This window comes from Zea mays, chromosome 3 (genome assembly GCF_902167145.1).
Source record: "Zea mays cultivar B73 chromosome 3, Zm-B73-REFERENCE-NAM-5.0, whole genome shotgun sequence".
Taxonomy (NCBI): Eukaryota; Viridiplantae; Streptophyta; class Magnoliopsida; order Poales; family Poaceae; genus Zea; species Zea mays.
This window is the reverse complement of record NC_050098.1, coordinates 160,553,787-160,569,435: the sequence shown is the minus strand read 5'-3', so window position 1 is coordinate 160,569,435 and position 15,649 is coordinate 160,553,787.

Sequence of the window (15,649 nt, the reverse complement as noted above, 5' to 3'; positions counted from 1 at the left end):
GTTAGCAATAACGTGTAGCAACGAGATGTTTGTTGTTGAATGCTTGTGATGTTTGTCTTTGTGTTATGACTGATTTGCTTCTTTGTGATGAGTGTTGATGTGTTGTGGCCCTTGGTCCGCAATAACATCAGTTCACTAGCTGAATACCATAGAGTTAAGTAGTTGGGTTCTCCCCCTGCTCTCTCTAATCCGTTTATACTTACCTTTTCTCGCTATTCTATCCTCTTACACCAGTCCATTTGGCAACCTCCAACTCCTCCAAATTAGTCAAGATCAGAGTCGGCAGCATCTTCACCAAGTGCATATCAACACTCCTGTTAAGGGGGTTAGCCGCTAACCCCAATGAAGACAATGCGGTCAGCATCAACCAACAAGATCAAAGTGGCGCAGCGGAAGCGTGGTGGGTCTTAACCCACAGGTCCTAGGATTCTCAAGGATCGTCTTAGTTGGTCGTGAAAGCCTGAAGGTCAAATCACCTAGTCCACAAGTTAAGCTGGAAGAATCAAAGTCGCATCGAAAAGCGGTGAAAACCAAGGAACCACTCTTGTTCTCTAGCTAGCCTTTTCTTGAATCTCGAGGGCGAGATTCTGTTAAGGGGGTTAGATTTGTAACACCCTGAATTTGGGGGTATAAAATTTCTTTTCCAATATCCACCAAATTCAGGTGTTACCCTCTCCTTTCCTTGTCTTCATCTTTTTTAAAATAATGGGAGAGTTATTTCGTTATATATATACAAGTTTTTAGTGTAGTAAAATGAAACCCTAAAAGAGTTTTGATTATTGCATCATGCTGGAGCACCCATTTTTTTATGATGATTGTGCTTTGTTATGCATTAGTCTAGATTCATAAGGCATGGTATATTTTCAATTCAAAACTAAAAGCAATTTTAAATAGAAAGGGAAGAAGAGAAATGGACAAAGAAAAGAAGAGGAACATAAAAGAAAAAGCCCAGAATTCTTTCCCCTTCATTTCCCCCTTCCTGGGCCGCTCGGCCTCCCTGGCCCACGCGCCTTCGCCTCCCCCCCCGCACCCTGCTCGCGCTCCTGGGCCGCTGCGCGCGCCCACGGCCCAGCTGGACCGCGCCCCTGGCTCGCTCCCACAGCGCGCGTTGCCGGCCCACCCCGCGTGGCCCAGCGCGCAGGCACCCACACCCAGGTCGCCAGGCCAGCGCCCCCTCCCTGGCCCAGCAACCGCGACCCACCCAGCACGCTCGCGAGGACGCGCCCGGCCATCGTGCCTCGCTCCCGCATGGGCGAACGTTGCCCCTGCCCTCGCGCCGCCGGGCCCACCGGCCACCCTAATCAACTATTCATCTTCTTTAGGCACTCTTCATGATTTGCGCTCCCATTCCGCCAAGAACCGCCCAGCTACTCGTGCTCCTGTCGATCTCCCACCCCTCCACTCCCCGACGGTTGGTGGCCGTCTCGCCAAAGTGGCCCAGCCGGTGCAGCCGAGATGGCGAAGGGCGATGGGCGCAGAGGAGGACCGCGGGGGCTTCGACCGGCCATGCGGCGACATCATCCATGGTGTCGACAATTGGGGCATGGAGCTCTGGCGGTGCTGCTCCGCCCAGGCATCGTCCGATGTGCTCAACGCTATCGACACGTGCGCTACGGTGCTGCAGACCGTGTGGCTCGTCTCCAAGACATGCGACAACGTCTCTAGGAAAGAGAAGCATGAGATGATCGTGTCTTGCCCCTTCCTGCTGTACCTCGTCTCGTCACAGGATAAGGCTGTGCAGACAACGAGCAGTCTGTGTTTCCTGAGGAAGTTGCAGAGGAAGTCCCTGATCAGCAGTTTGGTGAAGGCAAGTGTCCTCTGACCCATTATGTCCTATTTACTTTTTAATTCACTGTCCCGCACTACTTAATTAAAACCTAAGGATTGACTAGCTTTTTACTTTACCTTATCCTTGTTTACCTTTTGGGTTATCATGGTTAGCTTCATGCTATTGCTTTACTTGAATCAATGAACATGATGTGAATATTTATGATACGATGATGTTATCCCAATGATGATCTTATGATACTTTAGGGGACTCAGGTTGTTTCCTGAGTACCTCTCCATAAGGACCTGTTCGGGGAGTGACAACCCGGGATAACAGTGCAACCATGAGGGTGAAATGGGGCGCCCTTAGCTAATTAATTAGAGGAACTAGAGGTGTAGTTGCTTCGCCGTCGTGCCGTCAATGGGGTCCAGGCACAGTGCTTGCTCTGCCGAGGCTGAGTGCCGAGGTTCTTTCGTTTTTGCTTTTGTTAGTCACTCTCCTGCGGGGAGGAGTACTGTGTTTATCAAACTGGAGAAACCTAACGGGCAGCTATGATCTCTAGGGAATCTTTGTAACAGCTACGTAGTGATACCCTGCTGGATCACCTAGGAAGTGATCAATGGGGATTAGCTCTCCCCGGGCAAAACGGGAATCATGGCTCATGGGTAAAGTGTGCGACCTCTGCAGAGGGTTAGAAACTGATATATCAGCCGTGCTCACGGTTATGAGCGACCTTGGGATCCTCTTTGATTAGAGATACATATGATCTAAGATACAATGGTTATATTTATGGTTTTGGTTCGATGATGATAATGATGTTCCTCGATGAGGAAATGATTCACAGGTTGGTTATATGATAAAACTTGGCTTCCACTAATAATAAATACCTGACCAACTAAAAGCAACTGCTTGAGCTAAACCCCACATAAAGCTAGTCCACCTCAGCCAAACGGGACATTTGCTGAGTACGTTGATGTGTACTCACCCTTGCTTTCACAAAACACCAGGTTGCCTTTGGTGCAATCTATGCTCAGGTAAAGAAGAAGGCGTCGAGGTGGATCTCCAGGAGTTCCAGGACTTCGACGAGTTCGAGGATTAGGCTAGCGACCACCCCCAGTCAGCTGCCTGTGGTGGGTTTATTTACGTTGGCTACGTTTCTATTCTGTGTACTTTGATTATATTATGTAAATGACTCTAATCTTTATATTATTACTTACTCTTTATTGTTATTCGAAGCATTGTGCTATGATGAGTCATTTATGTAATCGCCGTGTACGTGAATTTCTGATCCTGGCACGTACATGGTTCGCATTCGGTTTACCTTCCAAAACCGGGTGTGACATAAGTGGTATCAAAGCCTGTGCTGACTGTAGGACCGTTAACCTAGAGTAACATTGGCCGTTTTAAGGACTTATTAATTGATACTTCACCTCATCCTTGATTTTGCTTCAAAATTTTAGTCATCTCGACTAATTCTATATTGTGATCCTAAATGCCCCCTTGTCAAAGAGTATATTGTTCTAGCATGGTCTACACTTCTCTCAGTCTATTAGAACTTATCTCACTCTTGTGCTTGCGACATCTTTGTAGATGCCCCCTGACCATAGCCTTTAGTCTTTTGGGACCCTTTCCTCGTCCATTATTAAATTGCTACCATTTGACCATCTCTATTTCATTTTGTTATTAACATGCTCATATCCTTGCATTTTTAATACCCATACCCCTTAATCTAAAGTACTTACCCTTGTACCTCTATGGCCTATTTAAACATTTCAGTTATATGTCCATGATCTTCCTGTCTTTTGAGACCCTCTCCTCTTCTGTTGTTAAGTCGGTATCTTTCGGTGATTTCTTGTCTCTTGGTATTGGTATGCTGATCTCTATGAAACCTTACATACTCTCATCTTTTTATATGCTTACCTTTATATCCGATGTCTATTTAAAACATTTCAGTTTACATGTCCTTGACCACCCCTGTTTTTTAATGATCCATGAGCGGTCATTTTATTTTGCACATCTTTGGCAATCTCGTTAATTCCTTGTAACTTCGCTCGGTAATGAATTTTTTTACTTCAACTCTTCTGTCAGAACCTCACTTATCCTGTCCTTGTTTGTTTTCTCCACTTTGTCACTTTCGATTTTTGCCCTAACTCTGTCCATGGATTATGTTTTTCACCATTAGCACCTTCATCCTTATCACCTTTATATCTTACCTTGATGTTTATCTTATACCGGTCTTTAAAATATCCTCTTTTCTATCTCAATCTGAGCATTGTACTTTACCTACTTTTCCCTTGGTCTATCCTCTTCCTTGTCGCTTCCAAGTTTTCAACTCCATCCTTTGTTGTGCTCTGGTTGGTATTATCTTTACCTTTCTCATCTCTCGATCTTACCTTGGTAATTACACTATGTCCGTTCTCTAAAATCTCCAATATCCTATCCTAGTTTGAGAGCGGTGTCTTACTTATCCCACTCTTGGCTATATCCTCTTCTTTACTGCGTGTAAGCTTGGGCGCAACTCCATTCTTTGTTGTACTCATACCACTGGCTCTCCAATGCCTTCATCTTTCCTCACATACCCTTGTCTGTTATCGCCTTTGAACCTTGCGATATTGATGTCTTCTACCTAAATGCTTACCTTGAACTTATCCTTTAAAAGCCGCCCCTTTCTTTCAACCCAGTTTGAGAGCTGTGAGTTACCTACCTCACCCTTGACTTCTTTTTACTCCTTGTCACCTTACAAGTTTTGTCTTAATTCCATCATTTTCTATGTTTTTATTTGCTAGCACCATCACCTTGTCATCCATCGATCTTGCCTTGGTAGTCATCTTTATTCCTACTCTTAAAAAAATCTCCTCTCTTCTACCTCAAGTTGAGAGTGGCAATTTACCCATCTGGCCCTTGGACGTATCCTCTTCTTTTTCATTTGCAGGTCTCGTCTTAACTCCATCCTTTATGGTACTTATATCCTTTGTGCTTATGCTTATTTACCTTCTCTTCTACATCCTTGCCCATTATTACCTTTAAAACCCTCGTGATACCTATGCCCTTGCCCACATGCTTACTTTGAACCTACCTTTTAAAGCCTCCCCCTTTTCATCGCTGTTTGAGGATAATGTCTCACCTACTTCACCATTGTTTGCTTCCCCTTCTTTGATGCCTCGCAAGTTTTGTCTAAAATACATTCTTGGTTGTGTTTGTCTATTATCACCTTAACCCTTGTCATCCCTTGATCTTTACCATGATGCTTATCTTGCACCTGCATTTTAAAGCCGCCTATCCCATTTAATTTCAGGAGCGATGTCTTACCCATCCCACTCTTGTTCGGTCCTTTTTTTCCTCTGTCACGTTGCAAGTCTTGTCCTAACTCTATCTTTTGGTGTGCTTTTGCCTTTCACCTCCCTTACCTTTGTAATCCCTAGATCTTTCCATGATGTTATCTTATGCCTACCTTTTGTAAAATATCATCTTTTCCATCTCAATTTGAGAATGGTGTTTACCTACCTCGCCCTTGGTTGCATTTTCTCCCTTGTCGATTACAATCCTTGCTTAAATTCCATCCTTTATTGTGCTCGTGTCCCTATCCTACACGTCTTATTCTTCTCCTCGTCCTTCGACAACCTTAGAGATTAGTTATTCCCTTTTTAGAAAAGACCACCATCTAGTTAGCAATAACGTGTAGCAACGAGATGTTTGTTGTTGAATGCTTGTGATGTTTGTCTTTGTGTTATGACTGATTTGCTTCTTTGTGATGAGTGTTGATGTGTTGTGGCCCTTGGTCCGCAATAACATCAGTTCACTAGCTGAATACCATAGAGTTAAGTAGTTGGGTTCTCCCCCTGCTCTCTCTAATCCGTTTATACTTACCTTTTCTCGCTATTCTATCCTCTTACACCAGTCCATTTGGCAACCTCCAACTCCTCCAAATTAGTCAAGATCAGAGTCGGCAGCATCTTCACCAAGTGCATATCAACACTCCTGTTAAGGGGGTTAGCCGCTAACCCCAATGAAGACAATGCGGTCAGCATCAACCAACAAGATCAAAGTGGCGCAGCGGAAGCGTGGTGGGTCTTAACCCACAGGTCCTAGGATTCTCAAGGATCGTCTTAGTTGGTCGTGAAAGCCTGAAGGTCAAATCACCTAGTCCACAAGTTAAGCTGGAAGAATCAAAGTCGCATCGAAAAGCGGTGAAAACCAAGGAACCACTCTTGTTCTCTAGCTAGCCTTTTCTTGAATCTCGAGGGCGAGATTCTGTTAAGGGGGTTAGATTTGTAACACCCTGAATTTGGGGGTATAAAATTTCTTTTCCAATATCCACCAAATTCAGGTGTTACCCTCTCCTTTCCTTGTCTTCATCTTTTTTTAAAATAATGGGAGAGTTATTTCGTTATATATATACAAGTTTTTAGTGTAGTAAAATGAAACCCTAAAAGAGTTTTGATTATTGCATCATGCTGGAGCACCCATTTTTTTATGATGATTGTGCTTTGTTATGCATTAGTCTAGATTCATAAGGCATGGTATATTTTCAATTCAAAACTAAAAGCAATTTTAAATAGAAAGGGAAGAAGAGAAATGGACAAAGAAAAGAAGAGGAACATAAAAGAAAAAGCCCAGAATTCTTTCCCCTTCATTTCCCCCTTCCTGGGCCGCTCGGCCTCCCTGGCCCACGCGCCTTCGCCTCCCCCCCCGCACCCTGCTCGCGCTCCTGGGCCGCTGCGCGCGCCCACGGCCCAGCTGGACCGCGCCCCTGGCTCGCTCCCACAGCGCGCGTTGCCGGCCCACCCCGCGTGGCCCAGCGCGCAGGCACCCACACCCAGGTCGCCAGGCCAGCGCCCCCTCCCTGGCCCAGCAACCGCGACCCACCCAGCACGCTCGCGAGGACGCGCCCGGCCATCGTGCCTCGCTCCCGCATGGGCGAACGTTGCCCCTGCCCTCGCGCCGCCGGGCCCACCGGCCACCCTAATCAACTATTCATCTTCTTTAGGCACTCTTCATGATTTGCGCTCCCATTCCGCCAAGAACCGCCCAGCTACTCGTGCTCCTGTCGATCTCCCACCCCTCCACTCCCCGACGGTTGGTGGCCGTCTCGCCAAAGTGGCCCAGCCGGTGCAGCCGAGATGGCGAAGGGCGATGGGCGCAGAGGAGGACCGCGGGGGCTTCGACCGGCCATGCGGCGACATCATCCATGGTGTCGACAATTGGGGCATGGAGCTCTGGCGGTGCTGCTCCGCCCAGGCATCGTCCGATGTGCTCAACGCTATCGACACGTGCGCTACGGTGCTGCAGACCGTGTGGCTCGTCTCCAAGACATGCGACAACGTCTCTAGGAAAGAGAAGCATGAGATGATCGTGTCTTGCCCCTTCCTGCTGTACCTCGTCTCGTCACAGGATAAGGCTGTGCAGACAACGAGCAGTCTGTGTTTCCTGAGGAAGTTGCAGAGGAAGTCCCTGATCAGCAGTTTGGTGAAGGCAAGTGTCCTCTGACCCATTATGTCCTATTTACTTTTTAATTCACTGTCCCGCACTACTTAATTAAAACCTAAGGATTGACTAGCTTTTTACTTTACCTTATCCTTGTTTACCTTTTGGGTTATCATGGTTAGCTTCATGCTATTGCTTTACTTGAATCAATGAACATGATGTGAATATTTATGATACGATGATGTTATCCCAATGATGATCTTATGATACTTTAGGGGACTCAGGTTGTTTCCTGAGTACCTCTCCATAAGGACCTGTTCGGGGAGTGACAACCCGGGATAACAGTGCAACCATGAGGGTGAAATGGGGCGCCCTTAGCTAATTAATTAGAGGAACTAGAGGTGTAGTTGCTTCGCCGTCGTGCCGTCAATGGGGTCCAGGCACAGTGCTTGCTCTGCCGAGGCTGAGTGCCGAGGTTCTTTCGTTTTTGCTTTTGTTAGTCACTCTCCTGCGGGGAGGAGTACTGTGTTTATCAAACTGGAGAAACCTAACGGGCAGCTATGATCTCTAGGGAATCTTTGTAACAGCTACGTAGTGATACCCTGCTGGATCACCTAGGAAGTGATCAATGGGGATTAGCTCTCCCCGGGCAAAACGGGAATCATGGCTCATGGGTAAAGTGTGCGACCTCTGCAGAGGGTTAGAAACTGATATATCAGCCGTGCTCACGGTTATGAGCGACCTTGGGATCCTCTTTGATTAGAGATACATATGATCTAAGATACAATGGTTATATTTATGGTTTTGGTTCGATGATGATAATGATGTTCCTCGATGAGGAAATGATTCACAGGTTGGTTATATGATAAAACTTGGCTTCCACTAATAATAAATACCTGACCAACTAAAAGCAACTACTTGAGCTAAACCCCACATAAAGCTAGTCCACCTCAGCCAAACGGGACATTTGCTGAGTACGTTGATGTGTACTCACCCTTGCTTTCACAAAACACCAGGTTGCCTTTGGTGCAATCTATGCTCAGGTAAAGAAGAAGGCGTCGAGGTGGATCTCCAGGAGTTCCAGGACTTCGACGAGTTCGAGGATTAGGCTAGCGACCACCCCCAGTCAGCTGCTTGTGGTGGGTTTATTTACGTTGGCTACGTTTCTATTCTGTGTACTTTGATTATATTATGTAAATGACTCTAATCTTTATATTATTACTTACTCTTTATTGTTATTCGAAGCATTGTGCTATGATGAGTCATTTATGTAATCGCCGTGTACGTGAATTTCTGATCCTGGCACGTACATGGTTCGCATTCGGTTTACCTTCCAAAACCGGGTGTGACAGACCACTCCCCTACTGCCCTTGCCCCTTTCGGGTAAGGTAGTCTTCCACTAGCTTTCCTAATTAATCAGCCAAGGGCGTCCCATTAAACCCTTGTGGTAGCACTGTTTTTCCGGGTGGTCGCTCCATGTTCCAATTAACATAATGATCTTATCATGAACAGTAATAATAAACATATAATAAAAGTGTGATCATGAATAATGTACCTTCATACCCAAAACCACATAAAGCACTAGCAAGTACTACCCAAAAAGTTCAGTGGTAAACAAGGTATAAAGATAGACAAACTAGGGTAACCTATTGGGTTCCATCAAAATTAACCTATGCAGATCATTATGATTAATCAGAACATGGCTGGGTAAAAAGAAGTGACCAAGGGCACAACTTGCCTGGGACTTGAGATTCCAGGTACCAACTTGCTCTTCAAATGACACGTGTCCTCACTGCTAAACGTATCAATACAGACAAACATGGTATAGGCAAAAAATAACATTACACCAAACATACGAATAAACTGTGTGATAATAATCTACGCACCATAACGAGATCGTAGAAACAAGAACCACTAAATTCGGAGCTACGGTTATTAAGTTATGAATTTTCGAAATTATTTAGTGCTTAGAATAGATTAATCCTAATGAACCATTTTAATTCAAGTTTCATGGCTAAACAGTGTTACTGGTTGGTAGACAATATTAATACAAAATTAATGAAACTGGAATAGATCAATTCGGACTTAATATGAATTTTCTACGAATTAAACAAGTTTCTGGAATTATTTTTGTATTAAAATCATTTTCTATAATTAATTTTCTATTTCCATTGTTCTCTGGACTGGGCATCAAAAACAAAGAAATGCAGGGGCTAACTCGAAATATTTCCCAGACTCAGGCTAACCCTATATGGATGGCGGGTTAATACTGGAAACCAGGGGGTTTCTTTTGTAAATCTACTCTGCTGAAGGGGTAAGATGCAACCAGAGCCGCCAGATCTAGTTTCAACGATTAGGATTAGATTATACCCAGTTATGAACCGGTACGCACCCAGAGCCGTCCATTCCAAGATCAGCGCCACAGATTTTAATAAAATTTGATTCCCTATGGATCGTCCGATCTAGATCGAGGGTTCGGATTCAATCACGAAGGAGGTATGCCCAGGATCCAATCTCAGCCGCACACTCTACATCCTACGGCTCACACTGATTCACCCCCAATTTAGTGCCTAGCATCAGGGCGGCGCCGTACAGGGCCACGGCGGAGGCCATCGTCGGCCGTTCCCCAAACCGCGATCCCGAGCGTCGTGTTTCAATTCGAAGGGCAATTCACGAAAAGGGACGCGCAGCTAACTGTATGGGGAACCTCTCACCTCGACTCAGGCAGCAACGGGACCCAGCATCGTGGAGGAGCAGCGCGGCGGACTCCTGGAAGCACGGCGAGGAATTATCGTTCCATCAGGCCACCCGTGCCCTGAATCCTTTCCTCCCACAGTCACTGGTCACCAGCGACCCCCCCTACTCCGCTAGAGGGCCGCGCGATTTTGTAGGTGCGAATCACCGGCTGCGGCAACTTCGTCGTCCGCCATTCTCTTGGTGACGCACGGAGACGGAATGTTCTCGGTCGGCTTGGCACTGATGATGGAGGAGGGGAGAGGTAGTGCTCCATTTATATGCGCGAGACAAGGGAACTCCAGGCCGTTCACTGCACGCGGATTCCGCGGATTTCTGTTGTCAGCCGCGAGTCCGAGGTAGAAGACGATATTAGCGTGGTGTGAGGCAGACGACGCGGTCCCACCGGACAGACAGAGCCGATGCCGCGGAGAGGAGGATCCCAGCGGAATCCATGGCGATGTCCTCGGTGTTCGTTCGCTGGGTCCGGCGAGGGAGCAGGGCGATCACAGGCTTAGGATTTATGGTGCCGCGGATTGCGCAAGGGCAGGCGGTGACCGGTAAGGTTGGCCCGAGATCTGCGCGGTAGGTTGTTGCGGCGCGCAGACATCGGCATCAGGCTCAACGACACGAGGAGGAAGATGGTCTGTCATCCGGGCCCGCAGTCAGCGAGAGGGGGAATCCAGGATAACGCGCAGACTGGTTGGCCGACGAGGGAGATAGAGCTGACCTGGTGGCCCCACCTGGCAGTGACACAGTGAAAAAGAAAAAGAAAAGGGGGCGCAAGTGGGCCGGCGGGGTGCTTTTCAGCCCAGCAGGCGCAGTGAAGGCGCGGAAAGGGGAAGATGGGCCAGAAACAGATATTTCAGCCCAAGTGACGTTTTCATAATTTATTTTCTTTCTTTTTTTGTTTTCCATTTTAAATTCCAAATTCAAACAGAATTCAAATTTCAAATACACGTTCAGTCAAAACTTCAACACGAATACATGAATATACTTTTTATTAATCTATTTATTATAAAAATGCTTTTGAATATGTCACTTGTATATTTCGAATTACATTTATTATTTTTGAAAGTAGTTTCTAATTTAGATATTTCAAGGAAGTGTTTATAAATATGTATATTACTCATATAAGGATCTTTTATATATCCTCGTATAAAAGAAAACATTTATTTAAAATAAATATGCCTCTTTAATAGGATACGTAATTAACATAAATTCCTCATTTTTTTTGACTCACTTAGGGTTTTAGAAGCTAGATTCCAGGGTTTACAAATCCTACCCCCCTTAACAGAAATCTCATCCTCGAGATTTGTAAGAAAAAGGGATAAAATAGGTTTGGTCTAGAATTTTAGTTTCTCATTTGGTTTCGGGAATCAGAGTTTTGTTCAAGTCTTTACATAATAGTTAGTAGATGATTTGGAAAATATGAATATTGTATGTCTAGCCATTTATTAGGTTAGATGTGGTACGGTTATGGCAAGTAGAGGTTGTGGCAAGGGTATAATAAGGAAAGACTTCATCCTAACCTCTGGACCTTGATTCTTCTGGCGACTCAACTTGATCTTTGAATACTTGAGTTGATGCTTATCCTCCTTTGACATGGTTGGTCTTCTTTGGCCTTCATCCTTAGAGTTTCCATCCGTGTTATGGACATATGGTTAAGATAGTTGTCGGGTGCTTGGGCTGGGTAGGCCCAACAAGGTTTACTTTGCTTTTGGGATAAATGGGTTGGGCAACCTATAACATAGGCTAGGTTGTGGTGGTTCCACAGACGAGTTGGTCTAAGACACCAATTTAGGTTTAGTACCCATCTATGTTACCAATATTAACTAACTTGTTTAAGTAACTCAATTTGGATTAGATCATGTTAGATTAGGTGGGATCTAGATCAGATTGGTATAACTAGATAAGATCTATTTATTTTAGGCTAGATCATGGTTGTTACTGTAGAGTGGGATAGGTATGCTAATTAGAACAAGATAAATCCATAAGGATGAGGTAGAATCTTTTGGGGTTAGTTAGATCTATTAGGATAACATAAAATCTTTTCAAGATAAGACGAACTTACTAAGGTAATAGAATATTATTTAAGATAAGATGGATCTATGTGTGTAGGATAGAATCTTTTCAGATGAGATAGATATTGTTAGGCTAGATATTTTAATGAGGGATAACCTAGTTTATCTAGTTATTTTATAAATATTATCCTTTATGCCTATATGTATATGCAGATGTAATTGTGGACATTACTCCACAACTCATCACACTCAATCAAAGATCCAAATCAGACAAGTATCGTAAGAACAAACATTCAAATACATAAACACTTATAAAAATAGTTTTGTTTTTTTATTCCTAAGATTAGGTCTCCTATTCCTAAAGTCACTTTAGGTACAAGATTTCAAAGTGTGAAATCCACATTCGTCTTTAGTAATGAAAAGGTAAGAATAATCAGAGTAAAGCGGAAACAGATGAGAGAAGATTAAGGTAAGTTTAGAAAAGAATCAGAGTAGCAAAGGTAAGTAGTAATGGTTGTCCAGTTCTATCTAGGTTTCGTCCTACAATCAACATTCCTCTGATACCACTTCTGTCACACCCGGGTTTTAGGGGTCCAAAACCCGAGCGCAAAATAATCACCAGGTGTGCTGGGACCAAGTCTCACACATATGATGAATCATGGCACAGGATCGAATGTCACATATTTACTATATAATAGGAGTTCTATACAAAATAAATAATTAATTACATTATAAAGAGACAACGGTCCAACAACCCAAAGTTGACTGGGAGACGACGGCCTAGACCTCTCACGACACGTCGCAGCATCCTCCATGCGCCTCATCATGTGGTACCTGTTCTTGACCTGTGGGGGGGTGAGACAGCAAGAGTGAGCTCACATACGTTCATCGCTCAACAAGTTGTGGGGAATAATGTGCATGAACTCGCCAAAGATGGGAGCTCACGTGAAGTGTAAGGCTTACCAAAGAGGATGGTTAGATCTGAGCATTACTTTTAAAGTTGGTCAAAATTTTATTAGCAATTACTAAGTATAAGTAAATACCAAACCCAATTAAGTAGTAGAACAAAAGTAACAACATCACCTGCGATGCAATGCATATGACAAATTGAATTTAGTTCCATAAATTAATCATGTGAGGGTCCGAGCTGCTCATGACCGTGAGCACGGCTAGTATACCAGTTTTACACTCTGCAGAGGTTGCACATCTTTACCCACAAGTCGTGTTACCCATCTGCCAAGGGATCGCGACTTCCCATACACCTCTACCGAGGAGGCGAGGCAGGGTAACACTACGAGGCCTTTACAAAGTTCCACTAGCTTCAGAAAACCCGCTACAGTTTATAGGAAGCTCCAATGCAGGGTTCTTGCCTGACCGCCATCGCAGCAAAATCAACCAAGGACCTCCCTACACTGACCACTCCTCTACTGCCCTTGCCCCTTTCGGGTAAGGTAGTCTTCCACTAGCTTTCCTAATTAATCAGCCAAGGGCGTCCCATTAAACCCTTGTGGTAGCACTGTTTTCCCGGGTGGTCGCTCCATGTTCCAATTAACATAATGATCTTATCATGAACAGTAATAATAAACATATAATAAAAGTGTGATCATGAATAATGTACCTTCATACCCAAAACCACATAAAGCACTAGCAAGTACTACCCAAAAAGTTCAGTGGTAAACAAGGTATAAAGATAGACAAACTAGGGTAACCTATTGGGTCCCATCAAAATTAACCTATGCAGATCATTATGATTAATCAGAACATGGCTGGGTAAAAAGAAGTGATCAAGGGCACAACTTGCCTGGGACTTGAGATTCCAGGTACCAACTTGCTCTTCAAATGACACGTGTCCTCACTGCTAAACGTATCAATACAGACAAACATGGTATAGGCAAAAATTAACATTACACCAAACATAAGAATAAATTGTGTGATAATAATCTACGCACCATAACGAGATCGTAGAAACAAGAACCACTAAATTCGGAGCTACGGTTATTAAGTTATGAATTTTCGAAATTATTTAGTGCTTAGAATAGATTAATCCCAATGAACCATTTTAATTCAAGTTTCATGGCTAAACAGTGTTACTGGTTGGTAGACAATATTAATACAAAATTAATGAAACTGGAATGGATCAATTCGGACTTAATATGAATTTTCTACGAATTAAACAAGTTTATGGAATTATTTTTGTATTAAAATCATTTTCTATAATTAATTTTCTATTTCCATTGTTCTCTGGACTGGGCATCAAAAACAAAGAAATGCAGGGGCTAACTCGAAATATTTCCCAGACTCAGGCTAACCCTATATGGATGGCGGGTTAATACTGGAAACCAGGGGGTTTCTTTTGTAAATGTGCTCTGCTGAAGGGGTAAGATGCAACCAGAGCCGCCAGATCTAGTTTCAACGATTAGGATTAGATTATACCCGGTTATGAACCGGTACGCACCCAGAGCCGTTCATTCCAAGATCTGCGCCACAGATTTTAATAAAATTTGATTCCCTATGGATCGTCCGATCTAGATCGAGGGTTCAGATTCAATCACGAAGGAGGTATGCCCAGGATCCAATCTCAGCCGCACACTCTACATCCTACGGCTCACACTGATTCACCCCCAATTTAGTGCCTAGCATCAGGGCGGCGCCGTATAGGGCCACGGCGGAGGCCATCGCCGGCCGTTCCCCAAACCGCGATCCCGAGCGTCGTGTTTCAATTCGAAGGGCAATTCACGAAAAGGGACGCACAGCTAACTGTATGGGGAACCTCTCACCTCGACTCAGGCAGCAACGGGACCCAGCATCGTGGAGGAGCAGCGCGGCGGACTCCTGGAAGCACGGCGAGGAATTATCGTTCCATCAGGCCACCCGTGCCCTGAATCCTTTCCTCCCACAGTCACTGGTCACCAGCGAACCCCCCCGTACTTCGCTAGAGGGCCGCACGATTTTGTAGGCGCGAATCACCGGCTGCGGCAACTTCGTCGTCCGCCATTCTCTTGGTGACGCACGGAGACGGAATGTTCTCGGTCGGCTTGGCACTGATGATGGAGGAGGGGAGAGGTAGGGCTCCATTTATATGCGCGAGACAAGGGAACTCCAGGCCGTTCACTGCACGCGGATTCCGCGGATTTCTGTTGTCAGCCGCGAGTCCGAGGTAGAAGACGGTATTAGCGTGGTGTGAGGCAGACGGCACGGTCCCACCGGACAGACAGAGCCGATGCCGCGGAGAGGAGGATCCCAGCGGAATCCATGGCGGTGTCCTCGGTGTTCGTTCGCTGGGTCCGGCGAGGGAGCAGGGCGATCACAGGCTTAGGATTTATGGTGCCGCGGATTGCGCTAGGGCAGGCGGTGACCGGTAAGGTTGGCCCGAGATCTGCGCGGTAGGTTGTTGCGGCGCGCAGACATCGGCATCAGGCTCAACGACACGAGGAGGAAGATGGTCTGTCATCCGGGCCCACAGTCAGCGAGAGGGGGAATCCAGGATAACGCGCGCAGACTGGTTGGCCGACGAGGGAGATAGAGCTGGCCTGGTGGCCCCACCTGGCAGTGACACAGTGAAAAAGAAAAAGAAAAGGGGGCGCAAGTGGGTCGGCGGGGTGCTTTTCAGCCCAGCAGGCGCAGTGAAGGCGCGGAAAGGGGAAGATGGGCCAGAAACAGATATTTCAGCCCAAGTGATGTTTTCAAAATTTATTTTCTT